Source organism: Electrophorus electricus, chromosome 4 (assembly GCF_013358815.1).
Source record: "Electrophorus electricus isolate fEleEle1 chromosome 4, fEleEle1.pri, whole genome shotgun sequence".
In the NCBI taxonomy this organism is placed as follows: Eukaryota; Metazoa; Chordata; class Actinopteri; order Gymnotiformes; family Gymnotidae; genus Electrophorus; species Electrophorus electricus.
Genome location: NC_049538.1, coordinates 22,944,954 through 22,960,447, shown reverse-complemented (window position 1 = coordinate 22,960,447; position 15,494 = coordinate 22,944,954). Strand labels below are relative to the sequence as shown.

Genomic DNA, 15,494 nt, shown 5'->3' with positions numbered 1-15,494 from the left:
CATCCTGAGTATGGTGCCTGAATCAAATGACAAACTATTTTTGCTATGAGGCTGTGTAACACAGGACTGTGATTGGACATAGTGAATTTGGTCTGAAGGCTGTGTCTATTGTTTTAGGACTCATCTCAGGGAAACTCAGTGTTTCAGATCAGCATGATTAACTACATTAAACAGAAGTATCCTGAGCTCCAGGTGGTGGGGGGGAATGGTGAGTCACAGTTCTCACATTTGCTTGTTCTGTAAACTGAGAGGGTTGAGGTAGGTAAGAATTGATGGTGTTTGGTTCTTTTCATTTGTTGCTGTGTTCACTTTCATCCTTCTTCTCTCTCGCTCTGTCTCTGTGTATGTCTGTGTAGTAGTGACAGCTGCTCAGATGAAGAATTTGATTGATGATGGTGTGGATGCTCTTAGAGTGGGGATGGGTTATGTTTGATAAGACATCGTATACCACAAAATTGTTTAAATTCATCGTGAACTGTAGCCAGCGTGCAAAGTTGAGTTTGCATCAGTCTGTTTAAATCCGAACAGATTGATGTGGCTATTTTGTGGCAGTCTGCCCGTATGACAGAGATGTGTTCTGCTTTATTAAACAGAAACAGAAGGTCCGCTCCCCTCTCTTCCTCTGTCTCTCATTTTCTCAGCATTTCTGCCCATGACGAGTTTATATTGTTCTTCACTCACCCAATTTATCTAGCGTCCCATTCACTCACTCGGCAATCTTTATTTAGATTTTTTTTTCACCGTAACTGTGACAATTCTATCCATCTCTCCTTCAGTGCTTGTCTCCTTTCCCGACCTCCCGCTCTCTCATTCTCTCCATGTCTTCCCTCAGAGCTGCCGAGGCTGCTTCGATCTGTGGCGGGACACACCGCACCTGCTCTCCCACTGTCCCGCTAGCCCTCTGATTGCTTAGCCAGAACAGGCGCAGGTGCCACAGCTTCGGCGGGACGGTCTTCCTTCCGCGGGCCTCCGTGCCTGTGGGACTGCCGGCGCGCTCCTTGGAGACTCATTGTTGCTAGGTGGCTTGAAAAGAGAGGGAGAGAGGTTTCAGTAGTGGTGGGGCGGGGGTGGACCTGGCCTCTGTGCTCAACTCTCAGCTGCTTGGCTAAAGCAGAATGCTAATTGATGCTCATTACATTTAACCATCCTGTCACGTCCCATTGGGAGGCTGGTCAGCTGTGATCGGGACAATATGGCGATTTATTCATGGCGAGAACGCAATAGATCAGTCGTTGTTCTAACTGCCCTGTTTTCTGCTGTGACAACCTAACTCAGGTTTGCCAGGTTCATAGTAGATACTATGAAAGAGATTTTTATTCAGCGAGCTCTTTTAACAATAGGTGTGTACTGCACATTCTGGGATATAAAGCAGACAAAATAACACTCATTTATCAAGCCGTAAAACCTAGACACACCCGCCACCAACATTTTTTCTAGCTTTGATCATGAATTCCCTCACTTTAGGCGTCCCTTCTGGTTTAGTGGTGTGAGCTTTCAGAGGGAACAGGGGCTGAATTATTTTTCACACAATAACAGCATACTGATAGGTTGATGCCTAAAGAGGGTCTCAGGGAGCCAGCAGGGGGCCCTCATTTTGGTCCTGCAGATCCTGGAATCCCATTGATGAGGGCACAGAACTATATTCAATGCGTTCAAGTGCTATTCAGTGAATGAGCTATAAAATAAAATAAACATGTTTATAATTAAAAGTAAGAATATATATCTCAGATAGTAGAGAAATCATGATAACCCTGGTGTTGATAATCAATGTTTCCAAAAGATGCTGATTGCTGCTGAATTCATTAGAGGTTTAATATAAAAACAGCTCTGCCAGTCATTTGGAGACAAATAAGGCTTGATGCTTGATGCGGTCATTAATCAGTACAATGCTCAGACTTGTGCTCTTTAAAAATGAACCCCACCCCCTCTCTTTCTTACAGGCACAAACACAGGAACACCCCCCCCCCCCCCCACACACACACGTGTGTGTTGGCATATATCTAGGCATAATTAACATTTGGGTTTTTTTAAATATTTCACCTCCCCCAACCTGTACCACTATAAGACATCATGCAACCAGCTGGCCCAGGTGGTGATATCATGCAGTTATTACAGTCATAAACAAGCATCACACACATGCTTGTGCATACAAACACACATGCACGCATACACGCACACACGCAGACATGCACACAGGCACACACGAACACACACGCACACATATTATGGTAATGGCCAGCGGGGGATTCAGCATCCAGCTGTGGAGTGATTTAGGTATTACTGCCTCTCTGTCTACTTCTCCTACAACCATTCTATTCCACTGACCTGTTACAAAGCCTGATGGACTCCACATCACACTGACCTAGCAAAGACCCAACCAAACTAACAACATTCCTTTATTACTGCTATAAAATGACTAGACGGTGGAACAAGTGAAGTACGTGAGATGGTCTTCTAGGCTTATCTTCTAGCGCCCTCTAGAGGAGACATGATGCTCAAGTCCCACACATTTTCACACTTGGCACAGGCTACAAACAGTGTAACACAGTGTGTTCCACAAGCTGGATGCAGGTTGCTGAGAGGGAATGAGATCATTGAGAACTTTTCTTCCACTGCCAGTGAAAGTAGGAGTGTGAGAACTGCTCCACAATGAAAGGTCATTGGGCTGTTGTAATGGAGCATAAGTTGACGCACTGGATCCGATTCTAATGGGGAGAGAGGGTCATAGAGAAAAAGACAGAGTGAGAGAGAGACGGAGGGGTGTGTGGTTATTTAGGATATTTTCCACAGGCATGCCTGTCATTCTTTTTCATTTACAGTGTGTGTGTGTGTGTGTGTGTGTGTGTGTGTGTGTTGGGGGGGGGGGGGGTTTGGTGGGCAGGACACTTGCATATTCCACAAAATAAAAAATAAATGTCCCAAATGATTGCCTACAACAAATGACATAAATCATGCTATAGTATTATTTTATATCTGTATCATATTATTACATAATTAGTAAAAATCTTTTTATGGAATTTAGTTAGTCAGCAGTGTAGTTTCAAGAATTGCACCTTCCTGTACCAGTATTCAAGTCGCAAAAGATAATGTGAAAAAGATTGCTAGCAAAACGGGTATTCAGAGTTATCCAAACAGAACTGTGTTTGTGTGTGTGGGGAGGAGAGGTGGCTGTGTTAAGTATAGATTCCCAACATTAGATTAGCTTGGAACAGGGCTAATCCTGATTGACAGTGTAGACGCTGGAGCAGCAGAGACTGCTGAGTCTCTGCACAGAACCTGCACAGAAATGAGATGAGGAGCAGTCATGTGTCATAGCAAATCAAGCCCTTAATCCATATAACACAACACAGAAAGTTCATAGACAACACACACACACACATATCAACTTCTATCTGTATTATTAGTATTTATAAACACCAGGCAGGACCCCAGATGCAGGCTTGCAAAGATGCCCCTGAGACAGCACGCAACAGTGGGATGCAAGATGCTAGCAGAGAGTGCATGAAACGCCTTAATCAAAAGGCTGCCATAATATGCCATAATAAAACATCTGTGCTGAGTACTGGAAGTTCCAAGGACTACGTGGGATACACCCCCGAAGGTGGTGGAGAATGACCAAGCTAAGATCCTGTGGGACTTCAAGATACAGACAGAGAAGATGGTAAAAGCTAAACCACCAGACATAATAGTGATGGATAAACAGCAGAAAAGAGCCATAGTGACGGATGTAGCAATCCCAAGAGATAGCAACATCAGCAACAAGGAACATGAGACGCTAAAAGAAGAGGAAACACTGGCTCTGGTAGCAATCAGAGCACCAGGGGTTTAGGGACGATGACCATCAAACTGGGAGAGTGGCTCCAGCAGATCCCAGGAACAACATCCGAGATCCTCATCCAGAAGAGTGCAGTCGATGGAACACTTGGGATACTATGCAGGAAAATGTATATATTGTAAATTCCTGTTCTTTTTTATCAACATTCTTAGAACATAATTACTGTTCTAAGTTTACAACATCTGGTCGAGGTTTTCGTTTATTCAAGATGCATCCTGTAGTGCCTTTTCACATTTTTGCACTATTTCTTTATTTTGAGTCAAATGTTTCAAATAAAATAATACAATCCACAAGGAAATGAAAACGAGAATTAAATCAAACTTATTCTTTCAGAAAGATTACTACTCATTCATACACCAGGACGCTACATCTGCTGGAGTATTATGCTCACGTTTCTAAACTTTTAAACATTATAATGTATTTCAGTTATGGAAATCAGTTAAACACTATAGGAAGGCCTACAACAGGAATGTACTACAAATACCTTCCTACTCCAGCACCCCTAATCGTCCACTCCCAATGGTGGGATATCCCTGAATAACAGTTGAATGCTATCTTTGCCTATATTTGCCTCTGTCTGTCTTTCAGGAGACTACAATATGAGAGTTACACACTAACATAAAAGAACGAATAATGAATTAAGTAAATGCTGCACTGGCTAACATCTACTTTCTTCCCTGTTTTATTACCTGTATTATTATTTATAATATTTGTGAGCTGAAAACATGATATCCACCAAAAACATGATTGACTGACTCATGAACAATGTCAACAAATCTACACGCACACACACACACACACACACACACACACACACACAGCAGGTGGGTTTTCTGTGGTGGCAGGTGGGTCCCAGTGGGCTCATACTGGCCCTGCCCACATGTCGCCTCCTGCAGGTGTCAACCGTAGCCACTGTGCTCCATGTGCCCTTTCTCCTCTGCCACTGCTGGGAGAGGGCTCTGCCCACCCTCCTGACACGCTCCGCTACGCCTCCTGCATACCCCCTTTGTGCTTCAGACAGAGGCCAAAACCACTGGCTTTGCTGGTTCCAGGAACAGCCTGAGGTTGTCCGGGAGAGTGGAAGAATGGTATACCTTGCAAGGTATGATGGTCTTCATTGAAATGGGGGTTAAAAACATTTCGAGCCAGTGTTTTGTGCACATACATCCCTCCTGCTACCGAAGGCCACCCGAGTGTTCCTTGTGTTTGTAAGTGTGAGGCAAAGGAGTGTGAAAGTGTTTGTGTGGATCAAGATGTAAATGCATGAAATGAAACGTACTGAGGCTATGTTTATTGTCACATATTTTATATCTAGAATGTTGGCCTACCTCCAAGTGAATTTGCACAAAGACCAAACATTTGTGTGGGGTGTTTGTTTGTTCATGTGAATATAGATGTGTGTAGTTCTATGGTGTATACATGTGTACATGTGAGTATGGATGTGTAAGTGTGAAAGGTGTGTGTGTGTGTGTGTGTGTGTGTGTGTCTGAATTATACATTTGTTGGGGGCACATTCATATACTGCCACGCTGCTATTCTCTCTGCTACTTTCTGTTTTTCAATTGGCAGAGTGGATTAGGGCCTGTCAGAGAGACTCTGAGAGATCTGGTGAGCCCTGATTGTGATTCTTTTTGTTTCTTTCTCTCTCTTCTCTCTCTCTCTCTCTCTCTCTCTCTCTCTCTCTCTCTCTCTCTGTCGCTCTCTCTCTCTCTCTCTCTCTCTCTCTCTCTTTGTGTGTGTGTGTTTGTGTGTGTGTCTCTTGTCAACACAGTGTGAATAATTTTGATTTTAATTGGTTCGTTGTCATGACATTATCTCTCAACTCTCTCAACCGTCTAAATCACACGCACACACACACAAACAGTTGACACCCCCATCCTATAGTCCACATTCATTCATGAGAAACAGAAAATTTGAATTTGAAATGTATTGGATTGAATAACAAAGATCCTTTTTTTTTAGAACCATGCACAGCATGGACATGACAATGTTGTGCTAAATGGTGTGATCAAACCCTATCATCATCCTTCCCAGCAAAGCCCTGATCTACTCCTTCTGTAGTGAGCTAAATGCTATAAATAAACTCCCAAACTCCTCCACTGCTCTCTCACCATTCTGAGCAGAGCCTGTGCCAGGCCTGCAATATTATCAACTACATCACAGCTCTGTTTTCTCTCTTCCAAATGTGTAGAGAAAACACACACACACACACACACACACACACACACACACACACACACGCGCGCGTGCAATCTGCTCCTGTAGCTCTCATGCCACACCATTGGCAGTGCCTGTAGCAAAGCCTAATCAAGCTAATGCAGGATGCTGCAGTGAGTGTGTGAGCAGAATGAAAGTAAAGGGCAGGAAACAAAGCAGCATCTCCCTCTGCTGTTTATGTGTTTGAGAGTAGCTTCAAAGAGCACTGAATTATTACAAGTAACAGCACCTTCAAGGATCCCAACACAGCCAGCACTGAGGGAGGGAAATCGATGAGGTTTATAAATAGACAGGGAGGAAGCAGGTCCCCACTGATCAGTTCATTCACTAGTGATATTTAATCTAGAGGTTGATTCATATACACAAATGAATATTGATCATCTTTCATATTGTTCACCCCTAACACACACATGCACACGCATGTACATATGCACACACGCACACAAAAATGGTCATATGAAATGTTATACATGACATATATTACAAATCTATTAAAAATAAAATGTAATATATGTTATATTTTATTAATTGTATAAATGTGACATTTAAAAAAATTGAAATTTATTTGTGTATTTTGTCAATTTACTTTTGGGTATTTGAATCTAAACTATGGGTGTTGGTGTCTGAATGAATGTCTGAATAAGGCTCTGTCTAACTGTGTCAGAGGTGTGGTGTAAGGCTGAAGGGACATGAACATGCTACTGGATTTTGCAAACGTGTGTAGAATTCTCCATGGCAGTAAGGTGGAAGGCAGAATGGAAGTCCTTTCTGGAAGTGAGCTGTTGTAATGTAATACTCTCTCTCTCTCTCTCTCTCTCTCTCTCTCTCTCTCTCTCTCTCTCTTCCCTCTTTTTTACTTTATCTGTATGTGTGTGGTGGGGTGTGGGTGGGAGTGTGGATATATATGAAACCTTTACTAGTACTTTAAAACCTTTATTAGTAATGATTAACTGTGGAACTGCTGGAGAGGTGCTAAAGATCCAATAACCTCTAGACATTAGCTTTCTAACACACACGCACACACACGCGTACACATGCACACACGCGCACACATACACGCACACGCACATACACACACACACACAAACAAACAAAGTAAACATACAAACATAACTGTAAATATAATTCGAATATACATATGCCACTGCAAACAGATAAACATGAAAAAGCCAAAGCAACAGAAGGCGAATAATTTTATAATATTCTAACACGATTAAGGGTGAATGAGACATCTGGTATATATATGTGTGTGTGTGCGTGTGTGTGCGTGTGTGTGTAAACTCAAGTGCTGAACAAGGTTTAAACCTAATTTGGTTCCTGCCTGTCCTGTACACAGACAATAGAATGACGTTAGAGCAGCTGCACTCTATGAGTATCTGTGTTTGTGTGTGTATGTGTGTGTGTGTGTTTTCATATGAACATATCCGTTCTTCTCCATTAACCCCTATTTAGGTAACAGTGTAGCTGCAGTGCTCTGTATATTCCTAATTAAATCCTTATTACCTCATATGCACTTCATCATAGTGCACAGTAGTAGCTCTGCAATGACATCACTGCTACATGCTGAGACACTGAAGTACCTATTCATAAACACACCAGCTCTCCTTCCTGAGCTTCCACAGCAGACACACTAGATGATGTGCACTTCACTTGTCTTTAGCTTAAAACTCAACCATTGAGAGATAGAAAGAGAGCAAATGAGAAAAATGAGAAATACAGACAAAGTGAGAGAGAGCGAGTAACAAAATGTAGACAGTTAATGGCTCCCTGGGTGTTTTAAGGTCAGTCTCAAATAGAGAAACATTAAACGGTGGAGTTTTTGCACTTTTTTGCCTCAGATCAGGGCATGTTTCTAGCTCTTCCCAGCAGGAGCAAGCCAGAAGCAGACTTGACTTGTTTCGGTAAAGGCCTCTAACCTCCTGTGTCAGAGGTTAACCCTAAACATGGACTTGTTTTGTAGACTAGTAAATTGAACTTGGATTTGGTGCCACTGTATCCTCTCTTAATTGACTTAAAACTTAAATAAGAAAGCATGATTGTTTTGCCAGGGCCCTCCGTCTGATAGAGGAAATGCTTCCATTTAGGATAGAAACTGAAACATATGCTCTAATGTATGCGCTGGGGGATTAAAAAAGTGATTGCTAAAAGTTGCTTCACTATGTTAAATAAAGCAGTTGAACATAACTGTACTGGCACGACATGTTTAACACGCTCTGAGGCAGAGAGATGTTTGGGGTGGGTGGAGAAGCTCTGTATTCTGACAGTCCCTGCAATGCTCCACTGTAATCCTCTTAGCCTGTAAGCGCTGGGCTCTCCCTGCAAACACACCCTAAACCCAGCACAGCATGGGACTATGTGGAAGACCACTTGCACAAACATCGACCGCACAGCTCCTTTTGCCTTTGCTTGCTATAGTTTCAACTGCTCGATGCACTGAAATGCCAAATACAGAGGCTAAAGCTCGAACACACGCCATGAACCAGCTGCACCCATTCCGAGGTAAATCAAATACACAGTTGCCAATGTTTAAAAAAGCTTTTTGAGCTTTTTACATTTTATTGATTTATTTTTTTTAAAGAACATGAGGACTTTTTCATTTTTATTTTTTCAGAATGCTAAATAGTAGTAGTCCCAGTAATTTTGTAGTTCCAGTAGTATCGTCATTCAGGTCTCCTTTATCAGGTTTTGGATGGATTGGTAGAAGTTCATATTGACTGGTTATAAACATAGTTCTGATGTAGTCAAGCACAGCGTCTGTCTCTTTGGCCAGTTGGTAATCATAGCCTTTTTATGTGCTCGGGAAACCTTTCTGCATACTACGGATTTCTTTAGCTGGTCCTCCTTGGGAAGTGTGTGGTCCCATTGAGCAGTACAAAGCTTCCCCAGCCATGGCTCTCCCCATGCGCTGCTGCTTAGTTTTCTTCCCCACTACTTTGTCCCATAACGTCTTCAGGTTCTTTCTTTCACACTTTGGGTTTTGGTTTTCACTCTCTAGAGCCTCTCTTTCACTCTTCAGGTGTTGTCTTTCACTCTCTAGAGTCTCACTTTTTTCTCTCTTTCTCACCCTCTCTTTCACTCTTCAGGTGTTGTCTTTCTCTCTCCAGAGCCTCTCTTTCACTCTTCAGGTGTTGTCTTTCACTCTCAAGATTCTCTCTTTCACCCTTCAGGTGTTGTCTTTCACTCTCTAGATCCTCTCTTTCACTCTTCAGGTGCCATCTTTCACTCTGTTCATTTTTTGTCTCCTTCTGCTTCTCCTCCAACTCCTTCCCACTACATTCCTCCTCAAATTTTCCAATTTTAACACAGTGTCGTTTTCTAATTTCCTTCGTATCTACTCTGTCAGGTAGTTCTTGTTGCAATCTACTCATTGCTTTTTGTGTGTTCCTGTCCAACAAAATCTTCGAAGATCTTCTGTGAGAGCAGCAGAACTGCATTTTGCTGCTGCAACCTCCCATTTCTGTCAACAGACTGACCAATTTTACCTTTGTCAAGCAGATTATAAGAATAGCTATTATGACAATGGTTCCATGTGACATCACAGTTTTGGTTTTGTTGACAATTCCATTGTCATCACACAGAATAGAATAAACTATTGTGGGCTTGCTTTCTTTTCACTTTAGCCTTAATTAGATTAATTAGATTCATATGTTTGCTTTAGATTTGCCTTTTTACATTTTATTTATACCATGAAAAACAATACAGAAATAATTAAAGAAGTCAAAGCCTTTGTCACAGTCTCTCCAGACATGCCTTTCTCTGGTTGTCAAAAAGACAAAAGAGATGACTGTGGACTACAGAAGGATGCAAATGCCTCACACCCTAATACATACAGTGAAGAGTGAGAACATACACTCTCTTAAAATCACAAACAATCTCTCATGGTCCCTGAGCACTTTTTCCTTAGTGAAGAAAACTCTGCTTCCTGAGGAGACTGAAGAAGGACAGCATGTCCGTCATCCTGATCTGGTCTGCAACAGCATCATAGAGAGTGTCCCGACCTGCGCCATCGCTGTCTGGTACTGGCACTGCTCCCCCTGCTCTTTTGGATTGTTTAGTTGAATTTAGCAGTCTGCTCTCAAATTTTCTGTGCCTGTTTTCTGGGATTCTGAAATTCAGGCAATGTTTTTGTTGTTTTCTGCAACACTATTAAAACTCTGAACTCCTCAAACTATTTTACTTCTCTAAGTAAATCTGTCACACATTTGTCTAGTACAGAATTATTAGATTTCTTTCTTTGACCATAAGCAAGATACACACATTTACTTTGCACATTTACATATTTCTTTGTCTGTTTCTCTCTATCGCTCTCCTTTTCTCAGAGAGTTGGATAAGAAATTAAGGACACTTCCTGAGGCAGAGAATGATTGGTCAGTAGTACATTAGAATGGCCCTACACACATTTCATAATTCCATATCTTTTCAGTGGTTATCAAAACCATTTATACACTTTTGCAGTTAAACAATGTTAAGATATTGATTAGTGTTTCAGTCAAATCAGTCTAACTCTGAAAGTATGTGTTTACCTTCCATATGAGATGCTATTTAACACTACACACACATCAGATTTTGCAATGAAAAGATGCTTTTTTGCAGCTACTAGATTCCATAAAGACACATGCATACATGATAAAACAAACAAAGGCAAATAGTCAGTGTACACACACACACACACGTTTTAGGCTCCTTTTGTCATTCAGTTTTGAAAGAAGGAGATGGAGGGCATGTCAGTATGCAGCAGTACCCATAGTATTGGAACAGATGGGTCAGCATGGTAAGGGCAAACAGAACGTTGGTCAGGGTCACTGGTCTCCATTGCATCTCAGTGATTCAAAATTCAGAACTAAAATATTAGAAAAAACACTCTCAAAGCATAGAGGGCCAAGTCAGTAGTTGCACTAATATCAGAATTTGTATCAAGAAATTTTTAAGTGAGAAATTTTTAAGTAAGAAATAAGTTTAGTCCTCATAAAAAATGCTGTAATTTCAACTCTTTGACACTCTTGGAAAAATAAATGTAATATTTTGTTCAAAATATTATTTATTTGGGGAAAAAAGTGATCTGCAGGCACTGCGTATTCTTGCCCTGCTAGAGATGATTAAGAAAAGAGGTTAAATTGATTAGGACTTCTAACCTGCAGTAATAAACAGTATAAATTGATATGAAATGAATAGGCAGGAGATTAATGAATGACATGGAGAACCCCTCTGTTCGCTACTGTAATATACACACTAATGAGAGGTAGAGGAGCAAGGACTCTTCATCAGGCCCTCAGCCAGCCTGGCACTAGCTCATCAACAGATGTCTCCCTCTCTGAGAGAGAGAGAGAGAGAGAGAGAGAGTCTTATAGAATTATATGCTTTGTTGTCATCTGCAGCATTACTACAGATTCTTTTATAACTCAGTATCTGCAATGTTTGGTTTAGAATCACAGATGAGGATGTGTTTAATTTGACGTGGTTGGTTTACCTCTCGCAAATGTCAATTGACTTCATTAATGTTCCATCTGAAATATTAATGTTCACAGCAGAGACCTCATCAATATTCATCAACCGGAAACGTTGCACAATCTCCTGTTAAAATTTAATGAGATGGCATGTCTCTAACATAATATGATTTTGTGTGTGTGTGTGTGTGTGTGTGTGTGTGTGTGTGTGTGTAAAGTACATGTCAAGTTCACATGTGTATGTGTTTGTATATAGGTTCAGGAAGAAGCTAAGGGTTTTGACCTCAGCATAGACTTCACTGGTGCTGACATCATCACCAGCTAAGTGACCTGTTCCTCTCATCCTGGTGTGTGTGTGTGTGTGTGTGTGTGTGTGTGTGTGTGTGTGTGTGTGTCTGTGCGTGCGTGTGTGCGTGTGTGTGTCCAGCTGTGATCGGCCCTTACTCATACACATTTCACTTGGCTGACACACAGTGAAAAAAGTGCATTTACAGTCCTCTGTGGTCTCATTGCCAGCCCAGATTTCCAAAACTTATTATATATTTTACATATGTAGTAGTCATTATATATTATTTGAAACTACAATTTTGAACAAAAGACATTTAATTCAGATATCCACATTATTTCATGTCAATAAGTAAATGTTTGGAAAAGTAACATAGTCACACGAGCAGTCCCAACCACTTACAGCTTCCAGCCGAATAAGAGAAGAGCCAATTGTGTCCGACCTGAGCGGGAAGCCTACCCCAGTCTGGTCTTTCAACTTCTGAACCCCATCTAATTATATCTGCGGCTTCCTCAGGCTGCTGATACTTGACTAGATCCCTATATCTGAGATTTAAACATGGTGTGAATTACAACTGTTACTCTTCAGTATAAAGAAGTGTATGCTATGTGTTGCTGTTGTGCAGCATTGTGTAGTAATATCTAACTGTACATAGTCCTGATATTAATATGCTTGTCATTTCACAGCCGATTTCCCAACATGTCTTCCCAAGGGGTAGAGCTGGGAGAAAGAGAGTCAGGAAGTCTGTGCTGTAACTATAGCTGTGTCTGGAGTGAAAGTGAGGATCCAGACAGCACTCACCTTGACTTATCGGGTAAAGCAGACAGAGAGTGACAGTAAGAGGGAGAGATCAAGGAGCAGTGTGAAGTAGAGGACACCCAGGAGAGTGAGAGAGGAGCAAGGTGATAGAGCCAGGTTCTCTCTCTTCTCTCTCTCTCCTCTCTCTCTCTCTCTCTCCCTCTCGGCCTTACTCTCTCGCTCTTATTTTCTCTGCCACTCCCATTCCTTCTTTTTTGTCTTTGTTGCAAGAGTATACATGGCCTATTGCTATGGAGACAGTCAACCATTACAGGTGATGTGTGTGTGTGTGTGTGTGTGTGCGTGCGTGTGTGTGTTGGTCAATGGCATGCTTTCACACACACACACACACACACCCACACACACACACACACACACACACACAGTCTGCATAATAAAACACACTTTATTTAAGAGTCCCACAATTTGGTAGGTAGGTGACCAGCAATTTTAAAATCCACATTCCGCAGTCTGCATTTCTCAAGCATTGCAGATTATTATTATAATGTTAAGTATACAGACGATCTCTATGCTGCATTAGTTCTGCTGTCCTACTGCAGAGGTACACGTGGTCAAAGTGCTGTGTGTGGGGGTAGAGAGAGAGAGAGTGAGGGAGAGTGGAGAGAGAGAGAGAGAGTGAGGGAGAGTGTAGAGAGAGAGGGTGGGAGTGTTAGAGAACAATAATCAAATACAATAGCGCAATCTAGCCAGAGAGACCAATGAAGACTTTGTCCCTAGGGTGTGGCAGTCACTGCTATAGGTGTGTGTGTGTGTGTGTGTGTGTGTGTGTGTGTGTGTGTGTGTGTGTGTGTGTTCCTGTCTTGGAGGGGATCGAACACTTCACTTACCATAAGGAGGCAGATGGCGGATTCAGGCATCAGCTGTACAGCCATGTTCCCCTGCTGCTCCTCCCTCACCCAAACCTTAGACGCACTGCACAGGTAACACCCAGCACCTCCAGCACACTGGCAATGCCCACGAGACCCCCCAGCACAGTGGCTCTCCGCCGTAACGTTCAGAAAACGCAAAGTCAAGACTCAGGCAACACCAGCTTCTGGGCTCCAGGCAGAGAGTTGTAGTGCAGCCTGCTCCTATTGTCCAATGCCTTGCAAGCGCTGGCTGAAAGGTCCACGTGCCAGCCCCTTGTCTTGTCGTTCCGCACAGTCTTTCCTCTTCCGTCAGGACCCCCGGCTGTTCTGTCTGCGCTCTCTCACACACTCCTGCTTCTGTGACATCCAACGGCCAGTTAAAGCTCCCTCCTCCCCTCAGAATGGGTGCTGGGACATGCACACATGCGCATATGCACACAAACACACACACACACACACACACAAACACACACACACACACAAGCACTGGCTCCCCTCCTTCTCTCTCCCCTTCATGCACACTCTCACAGGAATGGTGATAGGACATGGATCGGCTTCTCGGGTGGAGAGGAGGGGCAGCAGAAGCCCATACATCCGCTTGTGTACTTTTCCGCTCCCAAATCCATCGCATCACACTGCTAAAGCAGGGCAATGAACAAGAGAGAAAGAGGGAGAGGGAGAGAGGAAGAAAGAAGGAAGGAAGAGATCAGTCTCGCCTCCAGACTGCCTCTGAACTCATTTCAAGCTCTGCAAGGCAGAGGCCACTGGCAAATACAGACATGAGTGCATACACACTCACACCTCAACCCCCCCCCCTCCACTGTCTGTACATGAAATGGTTCTTATAGTCTTTTTAACCCCTTGTTTGCTAGCAGAAAGCAAATAGAGCCTATAGGGATAAGAGAGAAAGAGAAAGAATGACACAAAAAATAAGAATGAGATAAAAAGAGATCCAGATACGTGAAGCACATGTTGATGAGGGTTGGACTTGCAGAGGCCACATGGCAGTCACGTTAGAAGTGTTGATGCAGTAACTGCATCTGCAGCTAAACTAATGCTGCGTGCGTGTGTGTGTGTGCATGCGTGCGCGGGTCTGTGTATATGTGTATCTTTTTCCATTCTCCACCAAAAAGAGGTCAGGAGGCAATTGTCTCTCTAGAGATGTAACACACTTTCTGCAAACATATCATCAGATAATGGCAGAACACCTTACAACACACCAATGCAAAATCTGTTTACATATACAGTTGAATCATGAGAAAGATTATGCAAGGTGAGAATTATGATTTTAATGTCCTCTGGTTCTGTGGCTTTTGATACAGCCTGTGTTAACTGAACATGGTTTTTCTTTTCTCCAGGACAATTGTGTCTCAGTTTTATTGCAGCTTAATGGTTTAATGCTTGGTTCCTAATATACATATACATATACATGCATGCACCCATACACACCTTATTTCCTTGACAAGCTCTTATAGGCCTCTGGACTAATTAATCCCCAAGAAAAGTGAAATGACAAGTATATATACCACAGATTTACCACAGGTGGACTCCAATCAAGTTGTTGTTGAAACAACTGAAGGATGATCAGTGGAAACAAGATGCACCTGAGCTCAATTTTGAGTGTCATGATAAAGGCTGTGAATACTTATGTTCATGTGATTTTTTTTGTTTTTTTATTTTTAATATATTTGTTACAATTCCAAACAAACTTTTTTTACTTTGTCATTATGGGGTATTGTGTGTAGAATTTTGAGGGAATTTTTTTAAAATCCAATTTGGAATAAGGCTGAAACATAACAAAATGTGGAAAAATTGTTTGCATACATGGATGTCCTTACTTGAGCAGTCATAATTCATAATCATAATAATTCACTAAAATGATTCATTATAGCTAATGTTTTGAAATAATGAAATCATAGTGTCTGTGATTTCTTTTTTGTGTAAAGTGTCAGACTTTGTTTTTACTACGGATGTTGGGCCCATCAGTACCACCCTAGCTGCTAAGAACTGCTACTTCCTTTACTGAGCCTGTATTCCTCTGTTCA

At 42.1% G+C, this 15,494-nt stretch overlaps 1 long non-coding RNA gene across 1 annotated transcript in view; it reads right to left on the bottom strand.

The window, feature by feature from the left end:
• LOC113568916 overlaps window positions 1-13,506 on the bottom strand; it is a 35,342-nt gene extending 21,836 nt beyond the window's left edge. The window contains exon 1 of the long non-coding RNA XR_004775926.1: window positions 13,429-13,506. This is a non-coding gene — a long non-coding RNA (uncharacterized LOC113568916). The remainder of the gene's footprint in view (window positions 1-13,428) is intronic.
• Between the last annotated feature and the right edge of the window lie 1,988 nt (window positions 13,507-15,494).